The following is a 25,613-nucleotide window of genomic DNA, read 5'->3' as shown; positions in this document are numbered from 1 at the left end:
ACTTTAATTTTGTAGAATTTTCTATTACCCCACCATCGAACGTGACTGAAGTACAGGTGACAGAATTCAAGAATGATGCGGATAGACCTGTGCTGGCATTGAACTCACGATATTGGGTTCTCGCCAAAGATGGAGCTACTGAACACATAAATAGTAAATTCCATATTGTCGATGGTTAGGGCTGTAAAATCTATATAAGCTAAGCTGTACTTACTTGCCTTCTTCTTTGAGACAAGCAACCAGTTGACCAACTGTGTGTTCATCTATGCATATTTCATCCTTAATATTGGTAGGATGCTGTAAGGAACAAATATGCAAAGCAAGGTAAGATATGTAGAGAAAACAGATAACAAGATTAAAAGTTTATACATAAACATGACATAGCTGATAATATGACTTTCATAGCTGCACAATAGGAACATCAATATATTCTCCCAATGTAGAAATGAAATGAACGACATGTGTCATGTCATAATTATATGAAGAACAGGAACTCAAAATAGGATAAACAGAACAGCTCTTGAAGAGGGCGTAATAGAAGACAAACTAGAAGTACAAGTATGATCCCCACATCATTTCTTCTCTCTTCCCACAACAGTCTGTCATCCTCTTCATCCTATTTAGTCTTCTTAAAAGACTTGTCACTTGTTTGTGCCTTGTGTTCCCAAAGTTGACTGATTGTCAAAGAGACAGATGTTGGATCTCACCATCTTGCCTAACATGTCCATGTTCGGTTAACAAATTGTCAGTTGTTGGACTAAATACTATTGAACCCTATATACTTTTTTACCCAGAGAAAAAAGATTCTAATCTTTCAATATGAGGATACAACAGTTAATGTTATAAATCTTGGGTTTTTTATATAAGTTGCTTCACGTCACACTGATAGAGATAGGTCTTATGGTGACAATGTGATAATAAAGGCCAGGAGTGGAAAGAAAGCAGCCATGGCCTTAATTAAGGTACAGCCCCAGCATTTGCCTTGTGTGAAAATGGGAAAACCATTTTCAGGGCTGCCGATAGTGAGGTTCGAACACACTATCTCCTGGATGCAAGCTCACAGCTGCGTGGCCCTAACCACACAACCAACTCGCCTGGTTTCATCGATTTTAGGAAGTGAAAAGTTAGATTGCCGCCTTCAAGAATGTCAGTGCTATGCTCAGCATTTTGTAGCTGCACTTTACAGTTTAACTAAACCAAGGGTACATTTTGTCTTAACCTCTCCTGCATATTCAAAATCTTAAGTCACATCTTGCGAAGGATCTTTCACATGTCTCGGCTTGTCTTATCGCAGCTTTTTCAGTAGAGTAAGTTTTACTGAATCATAACTGAGGTCCTTTTTGTAGTTCATGCTTGTAATTAAACCCATTTAAATGTTTACACAGAGAAAGTACTAGGAGTGATGGTAATTATTCGTTTGATTACGTTTCTCATTTTCTTTAGAGAACAAGGAATTAACACACCAATAGGTTCCGAGGATAAAAACAGAAAAATGGAATCCCAAATAGACATTCCCTTCTAACAACATGCACATGTGAAGTGGTGAAATGAACAAAATCTTGTGTTAGTTCATGATCTAACTTTGTGTTGCCATGATGTTTTTGAAACAGGAGCAATGGAGTTGTATAAAGATTGGATGTGCCCGAGGTCATACAGCATGACAGTGTCAGCAAGGTCTTCAACAGAATTGCAGGGAATCTGCATTGCCGTACATGACAGTAGCACAGTGGTAAAAGCCTTTATTGTGTAAAGCCAAAATGTGGCAGATATGCATCAGCCTGGTCGTACTATTGCCAGTGAAGAAGAATACATACGATTTGTGAGCTAGCCCGAGACTCCAGGTAAGGGAATATGACTGCGCTTCACATTTGAAGAAACATCTGGGCATGAAAAAAATTGCATCATGATGGATTCAGTGAAATTTGACAGAACTGCAGAAATGGTTACGATAAAACGCTGCTTGTGACTACTTGGAGCACTTTAAGTATGAGTTGACGCTTCCTTATGCCATATCATTATGCTGTATGAGACATGGGGTAAATTGTATGAGCCATAACAGACACATGAATCGAATTAATGGCATTATTATGGATAACGACAAGGATCAAAATTTTGTCAGAACCCCAGCCATCTTATGATTATTCTTGGGTACGACTGTGGTGGTGTTATCCTAATCCATTATGCTCTGCATCAGCAGACTGTCAATGCGCAGTATTACTGTTCCTTTCAGGAACACAACCTGCGACCTGCTTTGGGAAAGGAGCGGTGACAGGATCCATGCATCATTTTCCATGACAAGGCTCACAGTAAGAACAATACAAACAATGGCTGATTTGTTTGGTCAATGGAGCTGGGAACTGCTGTGCCATCTACCATAATCCGAGAACTTAAGTCCTTGTGACACTCACATGATTCCTAAGATGAAGTAACCACTTTGGGTACTTTGCATGAGGACATCTACAGAGATTTGCTATGAACAAAAAAGGTAACCTACAAGCCTCATCGTTTGTATGAGTTGTAATTAAATACTTGCAATTCATACAGGTCCCAACCCGGAATACGTCCAAGAACCTTTTTTTTTTACAAGTTGCTTTACAGCGCTCCAACACAGATAGGTCTTACGGTGATGATGGATAGGAACGGGCTAGGAGTGGGAAGGAAACAAACTTGGCTTTAATTACAGTACAGCTCCAGCATTTGCTAGGTGTAAGATGCAAAACCATGATGGACCTTCCTCGGGGCAGCCGACAGTGCGGTAAAATACCACTGAACATGTGTATGGAGTACAATAAAAATAGGGAAGTACTCCACTTAACGAAATGTCGACCTGAGCTCATCAAGACAATTAATATGAGGTGGCTGGAATATGTGGGTCACAATATGGGGACTACTGAAAAGAACAGTCTGCTACAAGTAATATTTTAAGGAAAAAGTTTTAGGCAAAAGAGGATCTGGCAGAAGATGAACATCTATGATCGACATTTGGAAAAAATGGGTTGGAGCTCTTCGTCTGTGTCCCCCACCCTCAGAGGGAAGATAAGAGAGAAAAATGAGAAAAGAAGGGATCCGAAACCAAGAAAAATGAAGTATCGGACAAAGAAAGACAAGGGCCACGAAGGGCATGAACATAGTAGACTCCCTAGGCCTCAAATCCTCTTATAACATCAGGGTTGTAAAATAACTAGAGTTGACCAAGGGAGGTCAGACGGGATAGGTGAAAGTGTGGAGCATTATAAAGTACGTGGAAGCAATGCAAAGACTCAGCTAAGGGCCTGTGGTCGCCAATCCATGCTCCCAAGAGAGAGCCCATGGGTCCCCTTTTAGTTGCCACTTACAACAGGCATGTGATGCCATGGTTTTATTCTTCTGCGTACCCCACCCACAGGAGTAGCATAACATTTTGAACTATATGAAGATATACAGTATAACCCCAATTTTGGGTGACCTCGATTTATCCTAAAACCGCATTTAACGGAAGAAGTATACAGTCCCGAAAATTATTCCATATGAGCAATGCAATTTTATATTCCATGAAAAACAATTTCGCTGTTAAATTTAAGATTAGGTTTGAATGTAAAAATAATTACTATAAAAACAAAGAAACAAGTGTTCACAATATTAATGAAATAAATAAAGAAATAATACATTTTAAGAACACCAACATAGAAAAACTTCAAGGAAAAACATTCTTAGAAATGCGACTATACACGTCGCTTACAATTATGCTTAAAATTGTCACTGGAAAGTCCAATACATGGGCGATGGCACACGTTTGATGTATGATTTAGCATCCATCTTCTCAATAAACTTTAATTTTTCATCATCTGTAAAATGTCTAGCTTTCTTCTTCTCCATAATTTAATGCCCTGAAACCACTGTGTAAGTACAGTAGGCCTAATAAATTTATGCACGTTGTTACACAATTCATTTACGAATGTAAAATTAAGCACCAACATGTCAGCACTATACGTAAGTAGAGTAGGCCTAATTTACGTACGTTGTTACACGCTTAAGTACAGTAGGCCTAATTTATGCGCATAAGTCACACAGGCTTTTTTCAGATGGTGCGGGAGTAAAACGTGCCCGCGTGTATGCGCGGGTGTACCTGCTTCCGCTGGCACTTACACACCTAATGGGTCGAGTGGTCCAAAACTCCCCGCACTTTCCAGTGAATAATTTTCAACCCTCCTTTCAGTGTGGTAATAAATATGGACCATTATAGTCTTCGTTTACACTCAAGAAAATAAAAAATATTTCACGCATGCTGTAACCTTCACATTTCATTAGGGAAGAAGAAGGGTACAATTTTGAAGATACTCCCTCAATAACGGGTCTGAATGATGTCACGCTTTCCCAAACGTGTGACCATTAATATTTGTGACATTGAAGTTATTAAGTTCTCACTGTCTATTTCGGGTTCCATAACAACAGCTGTACATCACAGAGGAAAACACACTGACTGAGCAAATGTCATGGGATAGCGGAGCACTGATGCGCAGGTGTGTTGTCTGCGCAACACACGCCCCCTGTGCCAGCGGCAGTTGTATAGGAGACCTTGTGAGCAGTGGCTGTGCAAGTGACAGGTGTAACATGGAACGTCGTCGCAAGCTGACACCGTTCGAACGGGGTATGTTGGTCGGTGCCCGACGGATGGGAAGTGCGATTTCAGAAGTGGTGCAGGAATTCGGCTTCACACGATCAACCATGTCCAGAGTGTATTGTGAATGGTTGAATGAGGTGTCACTGTCTACAACAGACGACCGACCGGCCGTCCAGCCACGCTCGATGACCGTGACCGGCGACATCTGAGACGGATTGTCAATAGTGACAGACGAGCAACCGTGCAACAGATCATGGCTCAATTCAACACAGGCCGTGCTCCGTCTCCCAGTGGACAATCCGCAGGAACATGGGTTCTATGGGGTATGGGAGCCGGCGCCGCACACGGGTGCCACTGTTAACCCAACGTCATCGGGCACAACGACGCGCATTTGTCGCCAGTCACCAGGGATGGACACTGGAACAATGGCGTAACGTGATGTGGTCGGACGAACCACGATTTCAACTGCAGCATGCCGATGGGAGGCACCGTGTATGGCGCAGACCACATGAAGCGATGGATCCCGCCTGCCTCAAAGGTGTGGTCCAGGGCGCTGGTGTCTCTGTTATGGTCTGGGGTGCATTTTCCTGGTATGGAATGGGCCCCCTAGTTGTTCTGGAATAGACTTTGAATGGTACGCGGAGACCATCTCCACCCATTTTTGGCTTTCCAGCGCCCAGGCGGTTCTGCAGTGTTTCAAGATGATAACGCGCCGCCACATGCTCCCACGTCGCCCGGGAATAGTTCCAGAAACATGCAGCAGAGGTCCAACGACTGCCATGGCCACCCAGGAGCCCTGATATGAACCCTATCGAGCATTTCTGTGATGTCTTGGAATGCAGGCTCCGTGCCATGGATCCTGCACCCACGAACAGACCAGCATTGGCGGCCGCTCTGCAAACGATTTGGTGTCAGCTGCGTCCAGAGGACTAACAGGGACTTGTCGACTCACTTCCACGGCGTCTCACTGCAGTTCGCATGGCCTGAAGAGGCCCCAGGCCCCACACGCTATTAGGAGACTATCCCATGACATTTGCTAAGTCAGTGTATAAAAGCACACGAATAATTTTTTCTTGAAAATGGGAAATAAATACTGTATATCAAATAGGTCAGCTCGGGCCTACTTCTGTTTATCGTCTACATCCATTTCTACTTTTTATAGGTACACTATCGGGTTCTGTACTGAAGTCGCGAGCAAGGTCGATCCGTTGGGTATGACAACATGCATAACAACTAATGTCCAATAACAAGTAACTATGCGCGTGGTATTGCGACTCACCACGGACCGCTCACTTAAACATTTCTCCCGCACGCTGTTACTCTCCACGTCCGCATCATCTGAAAGATTCTACTTGAACAATCAGTTCTTAGCTTAAGCCTGGGCGGACCGACAGCTAAGCACGGAAGTGGGCCAAACCCGTACCGTCTGAAAGAGGCCCCATGAAGGTAAAATTAAGTACCAACACGTCAGACGCAAAGAGAATAAGACTGGCTTGGGACTGATGCGCCCTGCATCTGTAGGCCGACACGGAACTGTGCTCCGCAACCGTGAATTGAGTTATCTACCAAATTCTTATCCAGGCCAGTTGTTTAATACGACACATCCTGGGACTTCGGAATAATGGCATAATAAGCAGGCAAACGCGCTAGAGAGGGACATCTTAACTAGTTTCGACTATATTTCACAGTAGGGCAAAGCTCGCATCTAGCATTAAGGAAATGTTAAAACCACAAATATTTATATCTATTCATTTTGGTTATGGGACATTAAGAATCTATGAAAAAGGCTAGCTAAGAATGATTCAAGGCAGAAGAAGAATTTAAAGCGCGGGCACATAGGGCTGAAGTGAGATGTCGGACTTGGATACACATCGGACCGCTGTAGTAGAAAAGAACCCCTATTTTCATGACAATATAATTATAACCTACAAAAATTCCTATATTAATCTGTGCAATATCCTTTGGTTGCAATGAGAACCCTTTGACTTATTCATCGATTAAAATGGCCAAAGTTGGGTGTGTTAGTTTTTATCCATTATCAATATTCATACACTCTACTCCAGTGTTTACATTAAATGCAATCCATCATCATCATCATCATCATCATCATCATCTATATCGATTACTTGCTATGCACAAACAAGTCTAACAATTTCCACAATCAGCAAAACAGGACATCATAATATTAGATTACTTCGAATGTGTTCACCTATGTTTGCCTGGCTCTGTCATCTCTGATTTGATTTCTTCTTTCAGATGCACATGCCTGACGTAAGTTCACCATTGTCCTGTGGATGAGTTAATGTCCCAGAAACCACATTCTTCGGACATATCTAGAAATTTAGTTACATTTGAGTGGGCTTAACAATTCATCATTTCCTGGTAAATGAGTAATTTCAATGTGAAATCTTCATTATCATTTTTCAGAGAATTTCTATGTTGAGTATCCTTAAAAACATGACAACTAAGAGACCTCCAGGAGTTAAAATGTGTCCAGTTTGAACGCTCAGGGATATTTTTGAAGTATGGAGCAATTATTAAATATACAACATTTGAAAATAATACTGAACAATCAGGAAAATGTACAGACATACAGAAGAATATTCTGCGCAACATAAACAGACAAATTCTAAAACATTCAGAACTTAAAATTTATCACTGTTATCTTCCACATCCTGCACCGGCAAATACATCTCGGCAGGAAATATGTATCTTCCTTGTCTCCTGTTTTCTGTGAAGTGCCCAACCTGAAGGCCGGGAGGATCCTCAACAGCTCCACCATCAGCTGCCATAGAGAGCTCAGTGTCACTAAGGAGGCAAACTAAGAAACTGAAGAGTAAGTCAGTTTTCCTTTCCTTTCCTCTTCTAGCCAGACAGTGCTGTTATATAAAAGTCTCTTATCTTAACTCAAATGTACACACAGACCAGCCATATGAACGTCAATTCCCTACCCTTTCCTACTGGATCTGGCTTTATTACAAATGGCGTTACCAGCACTGCTCATGTCTCAGTCACATTCACATTGTCAGAGTCAAGGATGAGACTGAGACACAAAATACAAGTGAGAACCTTATTGTGGGCCAATCCAGAATATATCAGGCATTGACCACACCATACCTCACCAGAGATGGATTAGGGCAGGCAACCTCATATGAAATTTGGAAAGGAAGTCACCAAGGACATAAGCCCTAAACCTCACGTACCATACAAACAATTAGTCCTGTAGGTTACCTGTACCAAAACAAGCTAAAATAACATAGAGGGGCTGTATGACTGACATGTTTTGAGTTGGAGTATGAACATATGTGAGATTGTGCATTGTGACTGGACTTGATATGTTTTAAGAAGTGAAAAGTTAGATTGTTGAATTCAAGAATGCCAGCCCTATATTCAGCATATGGCTGCACTAATCAGTGTAACCAAGGTTCTTAAACACTGCTAAAGGTTGGGCCCAACGCGAGCCGAGCTGCTATTGGTTAACGAAATGACGTCCCAGTAGGAGCAAAGCAGCCGAACCCAGAGCGCGCAAATCAGTACGAATCTCATAATATCAGCAAACATTACAGTGTCTCAGAACTAATTGCAGACCAGACATAAAGATTACTGCTGTTATAAGATTGAAAAAGAGTACAGCATAGTAACTTTTCATTATTTCCATTACGAATAAGGCGTAAATGTAACGTGACGGCACACTGACCAACGCTTGAAATTTATTAACATTTCCAAGTTCCTCTATTTAGTTTGAGGAAGGTTACGTGCTTTCAAATCTGTAAACATATATGTTTAGAGATATGAAATCTTTGTCATATTTAATCTTTACAGCAGAAATTCCATGATGGAACTACCGTATGTTAACATACGATATACTGACTCACTTCCGCAGGTATCGAGTTTAAAGTTTAACACATGTTATAACAGCAGCAGAAGTAAGTTCATATTCGAAACCATGCATAGATAGTCCTGGAAAAACTACAACCTGTTTTCCAGTCTTTGACCGAGTCAGGGATGTAATGAATGAACAATATATAGGCTATTATTACAATGGGGTTGCCACTCCCAAAGTGATTTATTAACGACTGATAAATGCTATGGAATGATAATGGAGAGTGTTGCTGGAATGAAAGATGACAGGGAAAACCGGAATACCCGGAGAAAAACCTGTCCCAGCTCCACTTTGACCAGCACAAATCTCACATGGAGTCACCGGGATTTCAACCACGGTATCCAGTGGTGAGAAGCCGACGCGCTGCCATCTGAGCCACGGAGGCTCCACACAGATAGTCACTTTTTAAAAATTGAACAATAAGGAAGAACAGGAAAAACACTTCATTAGAACACAGTCCTACCTGTGAGATTAGATGTCATGAAGTGGTTGCTTTTGAAGATGAAATCCCCTGTCGTGCCTTTCGCCGAGGAGCTGCTATGGATTTTTCGGTTCTTGACCGAATGTTCATTTGTCGTATGCATATAAATATTCTCATTCTAACACACATTTTTAATATTTCTGGTGGTACAGCGGGGAATTTACTGCTAATTATGTGACACACTCTGCGTATAATATTAGGTATGCGTCACCGTTCAGCACGTCCGTGAGTGTCCCTGAAAATTAACTCAAATTCCTTTATTTGGTTTACCATTCTAACGATGGAACGAGTAGACCTCCCCGAGATAACATTTCTATCCATCCCACAAGGGCTGTACCAGAAGAAATGGAAAGCATTTCCCCAATGGGACTTCGCATTGACCTGTCATTTTTTCTTTCACGGTCGGCGAGGTCTGCTGAACAATCAGGTGTCGCTGTAGATTGCGGTGAATCTTTTTCTTTGCTATTTGCTTTTTGTCGCACCGACACAGATAGGTCTTATGGAGACGATGGGACAGGAAAGGCCTAGGAATGGGAAGGAAGCGTCCGTGGCCTTAATTAAGGTACAGCCCCAGCATTTGCCTGGTGTGAAAATGGGAAACCATGGAAAACCATCTTCAGGGCTACCGACAGTGGGGTTCGAACCCACTATCTCCCGAATACTGGATACTGGCCGCACTTAAGCGACTGCAGCTATCAAGCTCGGTCGGTGAATCATTAACGGCACAGTTTTCTATCGCAATGATACTGTACAATGAACACATAAATTTCACTCCAGCTACTATTACACTGTTCACCTAACTAACAAACAGAAAATAAGTGCACCTCACTGCACGAAACACAGCAGCTTAACAGAGATCTCACAGAAACGAACTACGACACACACTACGCAAAATACAGTAGGCCACTATATAAACCAACAGCAATATACGGAAAGATATTACGTATAGTTATTACGTGGAAAACCTTTCTTTATAAGACATACATATATAAACAACGAAATGAGATACACGTGCAGTTGTATGCTACACAGTCACGGTGCTCCTGTGATGACGTCACGAGCAGGACGAGGGAAAACTAACATCTACTGCGCAACCAATCTGGGCCACCCGTGAGTGTAGCTAGACCAAGGATACATTTTGTTTTTGGTAAGAATTACTGAATTATAACTGAGATTTGTTTTTGTAATTTCTGTTTGTAATTAAACTCATTTTAATGTTTACACAGAGAAAGTACGGAGAGTCACGGTAATTATTTATTTAATTCCATTTCTGATTTCCTTTAAAGAACAAGGAATTAACTGAATAATGCTTTTTGAGGATGGAAAGAGAAAAACGGAGTCCATCGTGGACAGTCCGCACATGTGAACTGGCGAAAGGAGAGGAAAGGAACACAGCCTCGTGTTAGCTCACGATCTGAGGTAGTACTGTTTTGATGTTTTCGAAAAATGAACAATGGAGTTGGATAAAGATTGAATGTGCCAGATGTCGCACAGCATGGCAGTGTCTTCAAGGTCTTCAACAGGCTTGTGGGGAATCTGCATTACCTTACAAGACAGTGGCACAGTAGTAAAAGCCTTCCATGTGTAATGCCAAGATAGATAGATATATAGATAGATAATGCCTTTATTGGTGGCAAAGTTAGGGCTCAAGGCCCTCTCTTACACTTAACCACTAGAAGAGTATACATGTACATAACTTACACAGTATTTACAAATACAAATAACACAAACATTATTAATAGCAAAAACAATATTAATAATATTTAAAATGACAATAAGAGAATCCTTAATTTTAAAATACACAAAGTAAAATACACTGAAGTGATGTAACTGCAATAATCCGTTCATTCATCCCATTCATTCTTTCATGCACTCAACACTTATCCAGCTAGTCAGCAGGATCTACTCAACAAATACTCGCGACTACCAACATCTTAGATCCCCCATTGGAAACAGCTACCCAAAACATTGAGACCTGAATCATTAAGCTTCTTGTGAAGATCTTCAATGATTTCTTGCTGATTGAGACTTTTCTCCTGTACCTCTTTGTCTGCTGTGCCATGACTTCAGCAGTTTTATTTTCCTGGTTGCCTGCACTATTTTTTGCTTTACTTTCCTAAGGACGGGTCAAAAGCTGTAATTCTGGTCATTTGTTTGGTGATATAAAAGATATATATATATATATATGGAAACATTTTAATACATTGTCATCCATTTCGCTAAAATTTTATATTGCATGATGACTGGGAGTAGCAAGTAATTAAGAATTATTTAATAGTCCTCACTTTATATATTTTAATTGTTTAGCAGGATGTTCCTCATCAGTTTCCTCAGGTGGGTTTTCTTGATTATATTTTCTTGGGAGTGGGCACTCATATTTTCTTTGTTTGCAAATGTGAGGGAAAATGAAACATTGTTGGAATGCCATTTGGAAGTACTCACCACTGGACACTTGATACATGTACTTACCTTCGAAGTGTACGGAGCTTAACCCTCGAATTCGGATCCCAGCTGAAGTGCTATCGTCTTGCAGTGAGACGATTCGTAAAATTGATATAACAACCTTGTCCTAATCAGATTTAGGCTACGAGCTTGGCTATCTTCCTTTGGTCATGTGTTGAAGAGCTCCAACCCATGTCTTCAAAATGTCAATCTAAGGCTTTCATGTTCTGCCAGGTCCTCTTTCACCTAAGCCTTTTTCCTCGACATATTACTTGTAGCAGACTGTTCTTTTCAGGAGTCCTCATATACGATTGTGACTACTGTAACATATGCGTAGGAGTGCTATGTCTGTATCTCGCAAAAGCTGCATAACTGGTAGCATATTTAACCTGCAAGTGTCTGCTAAGTGAACTTGTACAACTGTGGTTCAAGTTTGGACATATATTTTATTAAATTTTTTATAATGGTATTTGTTCGTGCCATACTTCGTGCAAGTACTTTTAAATGGCATTCCAACAATGTTTAATTTTCCCTCAGATTTGCAAACAAAGAAAATATGAGTGCCCACTCCCAAGAAAACATAATCAAGAAAACCCATCTGAGGAAACTGATGAGGAACATCCTGCTAAACAATTAAAATATATAAAGTGAGGACTATTAAATAATTCTTAATTACTTGCTACTCCCAGTCATCATGCAATATAAAATTTCAGCAAAATGGATGACAATGTATTAAAATTTTTCCATATATATATATATCTTTTATATCACCAAACAAATGACCAGAATTAAAGCTTTTGACCCAGCCTTAGAAAAGTAAAGCAAAAAATAGTGCAGGCAACCAGGAAAATAAAACTGCTGAAGTCATGGCACAGCAGACAAAGAGGTACAGGAGAAAAGTCTCATTCAGCAAGAAATCATTGAAGGTCTTCACAAGAAGCTTAATGATTCAGGTCTCAATGTTTTGGGTAGCTGTTTCCAATGGGGGATCTAAGACCTTGTCAGGCTTCAAGCCAAGCCAACCGTGCATCAAAATCTGCCGTATACCTACTGTTACCTCAGGAAGTTTTTTTTACCCCACCACATCCCCAAAATCTTTGTCACTGGGCATCATCTATTGATGGCAGTCCAGGTTTTACAGAGGAGAGTTTCGAAAAGAAACAGTTAGAGCTGTTTCAGAACCAATCATTGGAATTTTGATGTTTGATGGAATGGTTATTAAGGATAATTTGGTGTGGAACAATAAACAGTTTTAAGGCTACGTTGACTATGTTTTAGACACTGAGAAGTGTCCGAGGAGGACTTTATTGTGGCAACACTGGACAGGACCTGGAAAATAACAGTGGGTGGAATGACGTAAGCTTTGGTGGAACTGCATGAGACAGGTACAAAAATCATATAGTCAACTGTTGTGATGGGATTGGGACTAATAGCCTGAGGAATGAAGTTTGTTCGACTGGACTCACAGTGTTGTTCTCCCCATCCAGCAGAATCGGAGCAAAAAGTGTTTGTGTTCCTTGAGATGCTCACATTATAAAACTTGGAAGGTATTTCCTAGCAGAAAAAGTTTCTCGTAGATGGTAGTGCTCCAGACCAAGAAAATATAACTGGGAAAAAATACCTGGAAAAACTTGTAAATAGCTAGTGAAAGGCCTGCACACTGGTAATAGATTAAGAGAAAGAATATGGAGTGGGTGAGACAGAAGATGAATGTTTCCTTAGCTGCATAAACCTTCAATAATTGTGTGCCTAATGCCCTTAAATTTTTGCAGAGATCCCTGATTGTGAAAGTACCATTCACTTTGGAATGTTCTTAAATCTTCCACTTGTTTAGATAAATTCATGCCATTCTATGGGTAAGCAAATCAAGGCTGCTGACCTGTACTTATATTAAAAAATGCATAAAATATCTTAAAACTATAAGATTAACTGATGGCTCGCCCCTCCATAACTAAGAAAACTACTGCAATGAATGGTATCATTTTTGATCTGTTAAGTGCGCAAGGTCTTGCAGAAACACATGTCTGGGGAGATGATTCTAAACAAAAATATCTCCTCACATGCAGGTTAAGCCAAGATCACCTCAAATTCTTCTTCTTCTTGCAATAACTTTATATGTTGTTTGTAGTACATGTACATGAACAGTACAGTGTTGGCATGTGACATGACTAGCCAATGGCACTTGACACCATACTTAAAGTATTAATTAGTAGAAACTAGTAACTCATTTTGGCATGAAGCACCAGACCATAGCACCTAAGTCATGAAGTCAGTAAACTCCATAATATATATAGGAGATTCAACCTCCTTATTTGAAATCAAAACCACAAATTTTGTAGCAATAGTGGAGCAAGGGATGCAGTATTGAGAAAAAAGGAGAGAAATCCATGGTAGGAACAAAATTATTAATAACAGAAAACAAAAATATTGAAGAGGAACCAATTTTCAAACAACAATATTTTAAGAAATATATTTTGATTTCATAATGAGTGATGAGAGAAACAGCTACAATCAAAAATTTAGAAATTACATCAAGTTCAAAAGTATAGATTATTTCAATTTGACACCAAGATGGAACGCATCACAAAGAAGCTTTAGAATACAATGACTAGATTCTGAAGAATTAAATTCTAACAAGTTAGCACCAAGAAGAAATGCATTTTACTTTAGATACAATGAGTAGTTTCAAAAGAATTAAGAGTTTAACAATATGATAACCAAGATTTGAGATCAAAGGCCACAATGGGATCACACCCCCAGGGTGCTTAAAGCGCTTTTCATTAGCAAACCACATCTAATTAAAAGAGATAATTGTCATGGGTAAAGGAGGGGGGGGGAAGAGGGAGAAAGGACATCGAATCCTGCATGAATGTAATTATTATGGGCTATAAAACTAATGAAAAAGCAAATGAACACAGTGCAATAAGTTGCATTAGGTGAATTTAAATAGCGTTAAAGTTCTTAACCACATCTTGGCGTACAGAGTTAAGTTTAAAGGGATAGAGAGTTCAAGTTCTCACCTAAAGGCAGTAGGTTAGAAAGTTATTGATAAAGCCTGAAGGGCAACAGGAATGTTATAGTTCCTGCATGAAAGTGAGAAATAAGTTCAATAGCTCACCCAATCCTCATGCTTGATGGATTTTTCCAGACTGACGGAAAGATAGTAAAGTCCGTGCAAGGAACCCGCACTTAAATTGAAGCTCCCGCCACTCCAAACCACAGTCAGAGCAAGACTGATTTTACCGGGCAATAGTTGGCCCATTTATAGACCGGGCAATAGTTGACCCATTTATAGGACAACAGGACCATCCTTGAACAGGAAGGAAGCATCGAGAAAGTTTGATGATGTCACAGATGACGTAGTGAAGAAACAGCTGGAAAGACAGCCTGCTTAGTATGTACTGGAAACATGATGATGGCAGAGCAAGAGGCAGGCGAGCAGGTAGCAAAAATATATGTAGTAGCAGGAGCATGAGATGACAAAGAACAGAGCAGATAAACAGCTACAACACAAACCTGTAGATTCTTGAGGATTAGGAGGAGCATGTTACAGTCTCATGTGTGAGGAACAGAGAGGGAAATAAAATGCTACTCAATCCAAAGCTGCATACAGGAAGTGTCTTACTACTCAGATCGACCCACTTTGAATTCTAATATGTTCTTTGAAAGACACTGTTCTGTCGAACACTGATCTTGTACAGACAATTCAATAAGAAATTGATTTCACTAGATTTGATCACGATTGTATCACGAATTATGAAACCCATTCTTTGTACAGTGAATATGTTTCTTATATTGCAGGCAGTGTGGTAAAATGTATCAATAAATCAATTCAATGTGTGCAATATTTGCATCATTTGCAATGCACAGAACTGATACAACACATCGAATATTGCAGTGTAATGAGTCTACATGAAATATATCTCTTCCTTAACTTCATAGCTGAGCTGTACAGTATGCAAGATTTGACACATGTATTGCTCTTTATCTCAGTACTTTGACATTCCCATTTTCCTATAAGCATCAGCTCAAAAGACTTGCAACATTAGTATTATTATATTATTATTATTATTATTATTATTCTAAACAGCTAATTTAAGATGATGAGGAACATTGCTTCCAACTGCCAAATCTACCCACATCATTTGCTCATCTATGTGCATTACAGAATCTATTTTGTGTGCAATAGTATTCCTGAAGGACAGTCCTACCCCACACTCTGCCCTTTTCTTTTTAACACCCGTCAAATATACTTTATAATCTCCTACCCCTTCCTCATTTTCTCCTCTTACCCAAATATAATTAACTCCTAAACATCTAGACGCAACCTATTTGCTAACTCAGCTAATTCTACTTCCTTTCTTCCATAAGCCCCATTAATATTGAAACCTCCCCATCAAATTCCATTTCATTTGCCAAGTTGATTCCAATGAGTCCCTCACCCATCAAATGGCAGTGGGACTCTGTTACTCCCACAGGTCCAATGCTTGCATAAACGTTGTAAGCATGCTTGTAACATCAAAAGTTCCAACAAGCTGGGACTCCATCTTACTAATGAACAGAAGTTATATTGTTACCTGGATGAGCAACTCTCAGGATGCAGGATTGGACAAAGTACTGAGGATGACCTGGTGGTGCTTACATATCCTTATAGGTTGCAGAATTTTGTTGTTGTGGGGACATATTAAAAGCATTCGTTAATTACCACTGCTGCATACTTACAGTTGTAAGAACACTAATTTCACAAGTTGACCCAACTGCTCCATCTGGTAGTGCTGTCAGCATTGCCAGAAAGCCATGATATTCCAGAGCAAGAAATAAGTTGTTCAAACATAGGAGTATAAATAGTCATCATCACCCTCCCATAGCACTCAAATTTTAACTTTGTTTTTCAGAGGCTTCCACAACCATTGGATGTTCTGGTTGTTTCTCATGAACATAAATCACAAAAACTTAACAGAACAGTTCAGAATTAGGTTAATGTTGCTCCCACCTTGAAGATGGCTGTACAAACTTTCAAATCAGGAAGTAAACTAATTCATAAAAAGTTACTGATATCTATAAAAAAGGAGGAATTGAACTGAGTGGCAGTGGAGGGAATACAACATGAAAAATTGTACAAAAATACTAAAAACTTGAAAAAAGTCACCAAGCAAAATTTCCTCTCCATGACTTTTTTTTTGCTAGTTGCTTTACGTCGCACCGACACAGATAGTTCTTATGGTGACGATGGGACAGGGAAGGGCTACAAGTGGGAAGGAAGCGGCCGTGGTCTTAATTAAGGTACAGCCCCAGCATTTGCCTGGTGTGAAAATGGGAAACCACGGAAAATCATCTTCAGGGCTGCCAACAGTGGGGTTCGAACCTACTATCTCCCGAATACTGGCCGCACTTAAGCAACTACAGCTATCGAGCTCGGTCCTCCATGACCTTACAGAGCCATTATACAATGAATAGAAAAACCTATTTTCAGAAATGACCGTCTATGCCATAATACCTATTCAATCAGGAGAAAAGATGGGTAAAAATTAATAATTAGCAAACTCCTCAAACACATGCCAATATAACCTGCAACCCGTGGGAAAAGTAGCAGTAAATATGTTGGTGCCAAAGCAGATAATATAGAATACAGAATAATGCAACACTGGATTTAATCCTCTTGTCTCATGATTTTAGATGACAAGGACCTGACAAGTCATCATCAGTAATTTTGTCATGAACAGTAACCTAAATGTCACTATCAGTACTTTTACCAAATGAAGAATATGAAGTCCATGGCATTAAATGGATTCCGAATCAGCACTTTGTTTCAGGTAATGATATCTCAAACTCACTAGGAATCTTACTGGATCCCTGTAGGTAAGTTCAGTGCTCATTTTCTAAAGCACATGGCCTGCTCAGTTATTTTCCACTGAAAATAATTAGTGTTTAGTAATCAATCTTTAAACAATCCATGGGGAAAAAATCACAAATACAATGTTCCAATGTCAACAACTTTCCACTATTTGCAATAATAATGAATGACATCCAGCATGCCATCACCACTCATCTGATGGCCATTGACAGCTACAACATACAGCATACCTACCAGACTACCACCTAGATGTGTCGTGCAATAAAACATCCGACAAAGTACCTTTTAAAAGTTGGAGAGTTTATGCCTCTAATGTTTTGTAACTTGTAAATCTATAAATGTTTTGAAGATCGGTTAAATTCTGATTACTATAAAGTAACCAAGAATGATACTTACGAAGGATGTGCTTGCTATGCCTTCGAGCCAGACAGGTTCCTCCTTGATCTCTATTTTCTGGTCCATTTCACACAGCAACAGATGTATTGATATGAAAATTGGACAAAAATTCCTTCCACTGACCTTTTACTGAAAAATAACAGGAAATCCATGTATTATTAACATCATCATCATTACAGTCATAGTTTATAGAACATCCAAGTATACAAGCAGGCCTACAGCTCTCCATTATTGTCAACGTCTTTATCACAGCCTCTAGTCTTCAATGGAAATCAATTGGCAGAGAGTCGTAATATCAGGCACTTCAAAATCATGGTTACCAGTCACCTCCAGAGTCCAACAAGGTAGTGCTCATGGCCCCTTGCTGTTTGCCTTGTTTATGGAAAATCTGCTGTCCAAACTCAACAAAACAGCAAATACCTTACTTTTGGCATACGAGTGCAAGATATTTGGTGAGATCAGGAATCCAGCAGATGCAGCTCTTCTACAATACTCACTTAATGCCCTATAAAAACTGGTGCCATACTTGGAAACGTATTTCCAATCCACACAAATGCAGCCACATGACCATAACACTACATAAATCTCCTCTACCAACATCATATTACCTACTTGACAAGCCCATCACTGTCGTTAAGCAACAGCGTGACTTAGGTGTAAATTCGATACAAAATAACAATTCAAGAACCGCATGGAAACATATACAACCAAGGCTATCAATTCTCTACCACTTCCAAGGATATTTCCGATCCCACTGCTCTTCGTCACTTCTTCCTCACGATCACTCAACCTCTCTGGAACTACCGCTCTCCTATTTGAAGAGTCCAACATTAACCAGTTAGACAGAGCAGTGTACTCCTTTGTTGGAATTGTTAGGAACAGAAAACTCAAGCTCAGAAATATGTCTGCACAGAAGGTATTAAAGGCAATAAATGTGTCACTGACGCACATCAGGCGACAGGTAGCTGACCTGAATTTCCTTCACAGGATTTTAAATGGGCATTACAGCTCGGGACATCTTGTCTCACTCTTCTCTCTCCGTGTTCCTTCCCATTCTACCAGAACCAAAATCTTCTCCACATTCCCCACACTCAGCACTCAATACTTCAACAATCTTTCCTAATCTGCCTCCCAACTCTCTTTAACACTATTAATAGGAAACAAGAGCTTGATATAACATCAAATAAAAGTATGTACAAGAGGGATGTAAATAGTCTCTTAAGGATAAGTTGATGTGAAGTGATTATACCACCATCTTGACCCACAATGACTTTGTTATAAACATGGACATTCTGTTTGTTTTTATTTGGACAGTTGTTATTAACAGGCTGTGTACCTGATCTTGTTATCTTTTGTTATGTTTGTTATATTTTACCTTGAAGGTTTATACTAGTTAATCAGTCTGTTGACAGTACAAGTGAAATTTGCTCAATGTAGCTGGATCTTGTGTAAATAAATAAATTAATGAATTCAGTAAATAAATAAATCACAGGGACAAGGCTCTTATTTTATATCTTCCTGATGAAGTTGTAAACAACTATGCTTATAGGGAGAAGGACAGTGATGTTCGTGAAATTACACCTGAGGATGTGGAAGGGTGGTAAATAAACTCCATTGTTATAAAGCTGCAGGAATAGGTGAAATTAGACCTGAAATGGTGAAATATGGTGGGAAGGCAAGGAAGGAAATTCACAGAGGCTTGCAGACTGAAAGGCAGAACTGTCTAATTAAGATATATGTATGTTCATTAGTGTTCCAAATGCTACTAATGAAGTGTGTGTGTTTACTTGAATACCAGGAGGCTCTTGTTATGGTACATTATGGCTCTCACTCAACTAGAGGAGAGAAGGTAAGAGTTCCAAGTATTACAAATGAACAGTGTCCTAGGACAGTTGGTGTGATTATTTCAACACAAGGAGGCTCTTGACATCACTGTTTATGGCTATCATGCCAAACTCGGGAAAGGAAGCTACAAAGATAAGTCAAAGTATGTACACCACAGAATCAAAGAAACAGCGTCACTGGACTTCTGTACACACTAGGTAGTAATCCCATCAGTAGAGAGCACACAGGAGTACCATTTGGGGCAATTGAACGATGGTGCAATAACAGTTACAGAATTGTCATTACTGACAAGTGGTTGCAGAAGGTGGTCTGTTCTTTTAAGAAATACATGGTCTTTGTCTATATTTATATAAGAATCATATGTAAATATAGGGAAAAAGCTATGTCTGCCCAGAAAGCGCAGAAATAATGTGAATTTCCAAGAGGTTGGAATGACTGTGAGATATGAAGAGTGGAGATGCTGTGAATTAACATACCATACTCTTCAGAAAGTGCACAACAGATATATGGCAAATAGTAAGTGGCTCAATGAGACAGGCATGATATTTAAAGGAAAAACTCTTTATGCGATGACAAGTGCTTGAATAACTTTTGTGAATAATTTTAAAAGTAGGACAATTCTAAAAAAAATCAGAGCTTTTCATTCCAACCTATCCTTACCTGTGTGCTATAATAAATTGGGGGCACTCACTTTTCTGAATTATACTTTCTAGCAACAAAATGCACTTGGTGCTAGTGGCATACTGTTTGACATATCCTAGATAATGGGTGATGTGAATAAACCTGACATCTAACTCTTATCTCATAAATATTGAGGTGTATCTCAAGTGCAGGTGAATAAAAAGGCTTTGTCTAGCAGAGAAACTTGCCCCTTGAGATACATGTTGTTTGGAGATTCTCTAGGAGATACATCTCCACATGTGTATGAATAAACTGGAACTCCATCTCACTGAATGGAGAAAAATCTCAGAACTTGAGACTGTGCAGTAGGTGACTCACAGTGATAGAGATCAGGCTCAAAACATGATGGCAGATTTTATTATGGTTTTACAATGGAGAAGCAAAATATGTAAAGCACTAAAAGACTACAAGGATGTCTACAGGTTTCATATAGAAACTTTCATGTTCATCTTTGCTAGCTGACCTCCTTTGGTTAACTATAGTTTTTACCAGACCCCAACAGTATTAGTACTTTTTTTGGCATAACATAGGTAACCCCCGGTTGCAAAGTGTTGTCGTTTAACCAAAGATAAAAGTTTTGACAAGAATACTCTGACAGGTAGTTAGAGCAATTAGGTCACGAGTAAGAGCCTGGTTCCTATTTCCAACAACCACACAAGTATTAGGAAAAAAGGATTGAGTGGCAAGTAAGTTACACATTTGATAATGCTAAAACAGCAGTTGATTGCACTGTCCAATGTGGGAGGGTGCAGTATCCCCTGCCTGTCATAAAAGGTGACTAAAGGAGCCCCCAGCATTTCTTAGCTTGGGAACGAGAGTTAAACAAAGGAGGTCCACTGGCAAAGATCAACATAAAAAGCATGGCACAAGTAAGTACATGTAATCCCAGACTCAACTAAGGAGCTTGTGGTGGCAACCCCGACATGAGAAACTCTGAGTTCCCCTTTAAATGCCACTTGTGTCAGGCACGAGATAATTAATATTAATAATAATTCGCGACGTAAAACAAATAGAAAAAAATAATAATAATAATAATTCAGCTACCGTTTGAAGATATTTTAATTTCACACCCTGTAGGCTGTGGTGCCCCAGTTTAAAAATCCCATTTTTCTCTACTAGTTTCCTGCTTACAAAATGCCACTATATTTCTTCAAGGTTTCATGTCATGGCAGCACTGCAGTCTAGGGGTAGAGAGTCTGCCACTTACCTGCGAGACTTGGGTTCAATTACTGCTCAGGTCAGGGATTTTTATCTGAATATAAGGGCTAGTTCGAGATTCACTCAGTCTACATGAGAACAACAGAAGAGCTATCTAAAGGTGAGATATCGCCCCAGATTAATGAATAATGATGGAGGAATTTGTTACACTGAAGACAAGTCTCCTCACAACCTGAAGGTTTCAGGCTGGGCAGAAGTCGCTTGATAGGTCAAGATCCAAAAGGCTACAGCACCCTAGAATTTATTTCAAAGATCAGAATTTGTTATATGCAAAGATATTTTTCAATGCATAAAATTACTGCTCTATTCATATGATTTTCATAGTTATTACCTTTTTTTAAAGATTTATTCCACCATCAACTCAGTATTTAAAAGATCACAATATTCGTGTCACATATGAGCCATTGAGGCATTTTCCCTGTAGTCCTTTTGGGAAGTAAAGACTGAAAATTTGTTCTGAATAAGAAGAGTTCAAGCAGTATCACGAGTTGTTTACACAACTGTGGTGTCAACTGACAGTGTGCGAGATACATATCATTAATAGTATATGTTTCGACTGCTTTGCAGTCATCATCAGCTACATTCTCGTATGCTTAGGTGTAAATAAGGTAAAAATATGCACAATATATGTTCTCGTATTAGCCTTGATACCTTTACATGGGAAACTTAAATTTTTTTACTATTGTGGGAGGAGGATGCTGGTGGGGGGGGGGGGTTGGAGAGGGGGGGAAGATTCTTAAAAACTAATTAATAACTTGTCCCTAACTAAAATACTGTTAACATTTTTTCTTCCAATGAGAAGATAAAAATGTCTCTTAAGCCTCTTTCTACCTTCTGATGGGAAGCATATTTGAAAAAACACAGATGAATGTTTACCAACTAATTACTTGAGATGTAATTAAACTATAATTAAAACTTACTCTTAACCAAAATACTAATAAAAACATATGTCAGCTTCCAGTTGAAGAGTTAATATTTTTTAAGCCCCATTCATGTTTGTGCACGAAAGCACGTGGAAAAAAGCTGGTTAACTTGTTATTTTATTGCCAAGGGTTGATTCTTCGAATGCCATTGCAGCTCAATGTTGGGACATGCTTAGATGTTATTTGTCTACAAACCAGATGATTGGGAAGCTGATGACATGATCTGTTACTGGCAGAAAATAGGTAAAAAATAATTTAAAATATTTCTGAAAGGATTGGCATTTAAAATTATCTCTTAGAAAAAAAAAAGGGACGGTGTTTTGAGAAGTCCTCACTTACCCCTGTCTGTGGGTTTCTGCCTTTACTTTCGACTATCTTGGGTGTGGGTCTGTGCCAGTGTTCTCCGTCCTCGATCTCGTATAGTAGCGATGTGTTGTAGTTTGCTTGCTGGCATGGTTCCGTGAGAAGGGGGAAACAAGGCTGTCATCACCTGTTGTTGTTTCTTGCGAGGAGGGAGGTGCTAACTGTGACTTAGAGACGTCATACTTGTTCATGTTATTTGCTACGCTCATCTGCTTCCTTTCTAAATGTTCCATAAATCTAAGTATATGTTCAAATAGAGGGTTTCTTCATTTGTTTGTATTGTTTAAATTACAATCCTTATCCGTTAACTTATCAAGAAGGATGTGAATATTTTATAAATTATTCATAAGTCTTCCCTTGATTATCCTGTTAATAATTTCAAGGTCATGTTTAATGTTGGTGTATTTGGATCCTGTTTCCTTCATTTGTGTCCCCATTGCTGAGAACCTTCTTTAATTCTCTGCGATGACATGCTCCTGACATCTTATTGAAAAATCCCACCCAGACTGTCCAACATACGAATCCCTGCACTGGGTGCAAGTCAACTTATAGATGCCTGATATTCCTCTTCTTTGGATTTGTTGACTACTGTATGTTGTGGTTGAAAAACCTGTGTAGTGTTATTGTTTGTTGAAAAAGCTACCTTAATATTGTGTTTCATAAATAATTTTGTGAGAGTGTAAATGTTAGGGTTATTGTATGTAAACTTGATATTCATTTTTGCTTTCTCCGGTTGTTCTACCTAATTTATGTGTTGTTTAAATCTGCACTTAGTCATCATTCTTTTATTAATGACTTTGAAACTAAACCCTTTAAACAAGGCCTGTTTGCGGATGTATGCGAGCTCCTTCCTTCTCTCATTTTCGGTTTACGGAACTTCAAAGGCTCTGACAATTAAACTGTAATGCGTGGACTTCTTCTGTGTTTAGGGGATGCAAACAATTGTTTTTAATCGTGATTGGTGTGAATGTGGGTTTCCTATGTATTCTGAAATAGGAATGGTTTCCTTTCTGAGTTGTATTGATATCTAGAATGACTTGGGTTCAGTTACCGGTCAGATCAGGGATTTTTATCTGAATGTAAGGGCTGGTTCGAGGTCCACTCAGCCTACACGAGAACAACTGAAGAGCTAACTACAGGTGAGATAACACCCCAGTCTGAACAATAATGCCAAAGGAATTTGTTACACTGAACATGCGTCTCCTCATAGCCTGAAGGTTTCAGGCTGGGCAGCAGTCGCTTGATAGGCCAAGACCCCACAGGGCTATAGCACTCTAGAATTTATTTCAAAAGTGTTACATCTCCACAGGTGTTTTTTTTTTTTTTTTTTCTAAGTAATATTTAATACATCTGAAATAGACATTCAGGTTATTAGGTTGCGCCGACATCTAGTTTATAAATTGCGGCACAAAGTCAATTACATAACCGTAGGAATGTAACGCACTACGTCATGTCATGTGATGTCCACATCTAGAAGAAAATGGCATTCAGGCATACACAATAGAGTTCAATCAAAATTCCTGCGCATGGTAGCTGAACTGGTTTGGCACGATAAAGGTTATGTTCGTAGTGAAAGTATACAGAACAAAAGCACCAAACTTCCTTAATGACACGAAATATAACGTAAATAGCATAAAGAAGGGAGTAAAACTGCATAAAGTATAGCGATATGTGCCCAAAACTCAATATTAAAGAACAAACGCACCACTTCGAAACAAAAACGGATTTAGATAATTGTCTTCTTTGGAAATTTATAACTATTACGGGTACGCTTGAGCCATACAATATATACCTTCGGTACTGACCGCTTAATTTAACAATAATACCCAGTATGAAGGTGGGTTATGCTAAGGAAAACAGACATTTGAGTACCAGAAGTAAAGCATCAGTAGATTATAAATCACAGCACAAACAATGTGTAACGACTAGTTAACTAATGGAAATAAATGTTCTACACAGTGATAAACAGGCTGAAAGTAATGCATACTATATTTCACTTGAGATACGAACAACTGTACAGTTAAATTGTTATGGGCGGGGGGAATGGGCTGCAATTCAAACATCAAAAAAGCCAGGAAATCATCGCACTGCTAACAGAAATCGAACATTTATTGCACTATAATTACCGAACGTGTATTTATTTTCAGCTTACCTATCGATAACTGTGAAGAAATACTACGATTCTCGTCTTGCTTACTTGAAGTTGTTCTTGTTCTTGATGACTGTTGGTTGGGGGGGGGGGGGGATTTGGGTTCTCTTAATGTTACCCAGTCACAAATAGGGATGAGCTTAACCCATTGAGCTGTAGGTTATACTGGAACGCTGACTGTATGGGAGCGAATTGCGGCTTCCGGGGCGACTAGCTGTACGGCATGGAGGCATGACTGACGTATACGTACAGGCGACGAGACACAGGTATCTTAGCGAATTTTAAACATTTAGGCGGAATATCTCTTACAGATTTCACCTGATTTACGGTAAAATATATATTTAAGAGGATTACTAACAATTTGAAACTGAAAATGCCTAGGAATATTGGATAAAATGAAAATATATTCTAGGCCTGATTATTCTCAAACTTTTTTCTTTTAGAGATCACAAGACAGTAAATGCGTATACCTACACTAAAAAAAAAGGACCAAAACCCTGGCGCAAGAGCCTCGAAGGGCCAGGGCCTACGAAGCGACCGCTGATCAGCCCTAAGGCCTGCAGATTAGGAGGTGTCGTGGGGTCAGCACGATCCTCTCGGGCCTTATTCATGGCTTTCGAGACCGATACCTACACTAGAACGGCAATGGGATAGACGCCATACAAACGAAACATATGCATAAAAAATTATAGCTTAGTGAGTTTAGACAGGAAATATCTGCGAATGATGGTCAACTGAAAATACATTGTAATCACGTTTTGAAAAATATTTATTATCA

At 39.4% G+C, this 25,613-nt stretch overlaps 1 long non-coding RNA gene across 1 annotated transcript; it reads right to left on the bottom strand.

Moving 5' to 3' along the window:
• Positions 1 to 212: 212 nt before the first annotated feature.
• Positions 213 to 24,908, bottom strand: LOC136884882 (uncharacterized). Its single transcript, XR_010861430.2, has 3 exons — positions 24,839 to 24,908; positions 17,657 to 17,785; positions 213 to 297 (listed from the first exon to the last, which is right to left on the bottom strand). It is a non-coding gene; the product is annotated as an uncharacterized lncRNA (long non-coding RNA).
• Positions 24,909 to 25,613: the final 705 nt, after the last annotated feature.

The sequence above is a fragment of the Anabrus simplex genome, chromosome 13, assembly GCF_040414725.1.
Source record: "Anabrus simplex isolate iqAnaSimp1 chromosome 13, ASM4041472v1, whole genome shotgun sequence".
Classification (NCBI taxonomy): Eukaryota; Metazoa; Arthropoda; class Insecta; order Orthoptera; family Tettigoniidae; genus Anabrus; species Anabrus simplex.
Note: the sequence above shows the minus strand (reverse complement) of the source record. Positions and strands in the feature narration are given on the sequence as shown.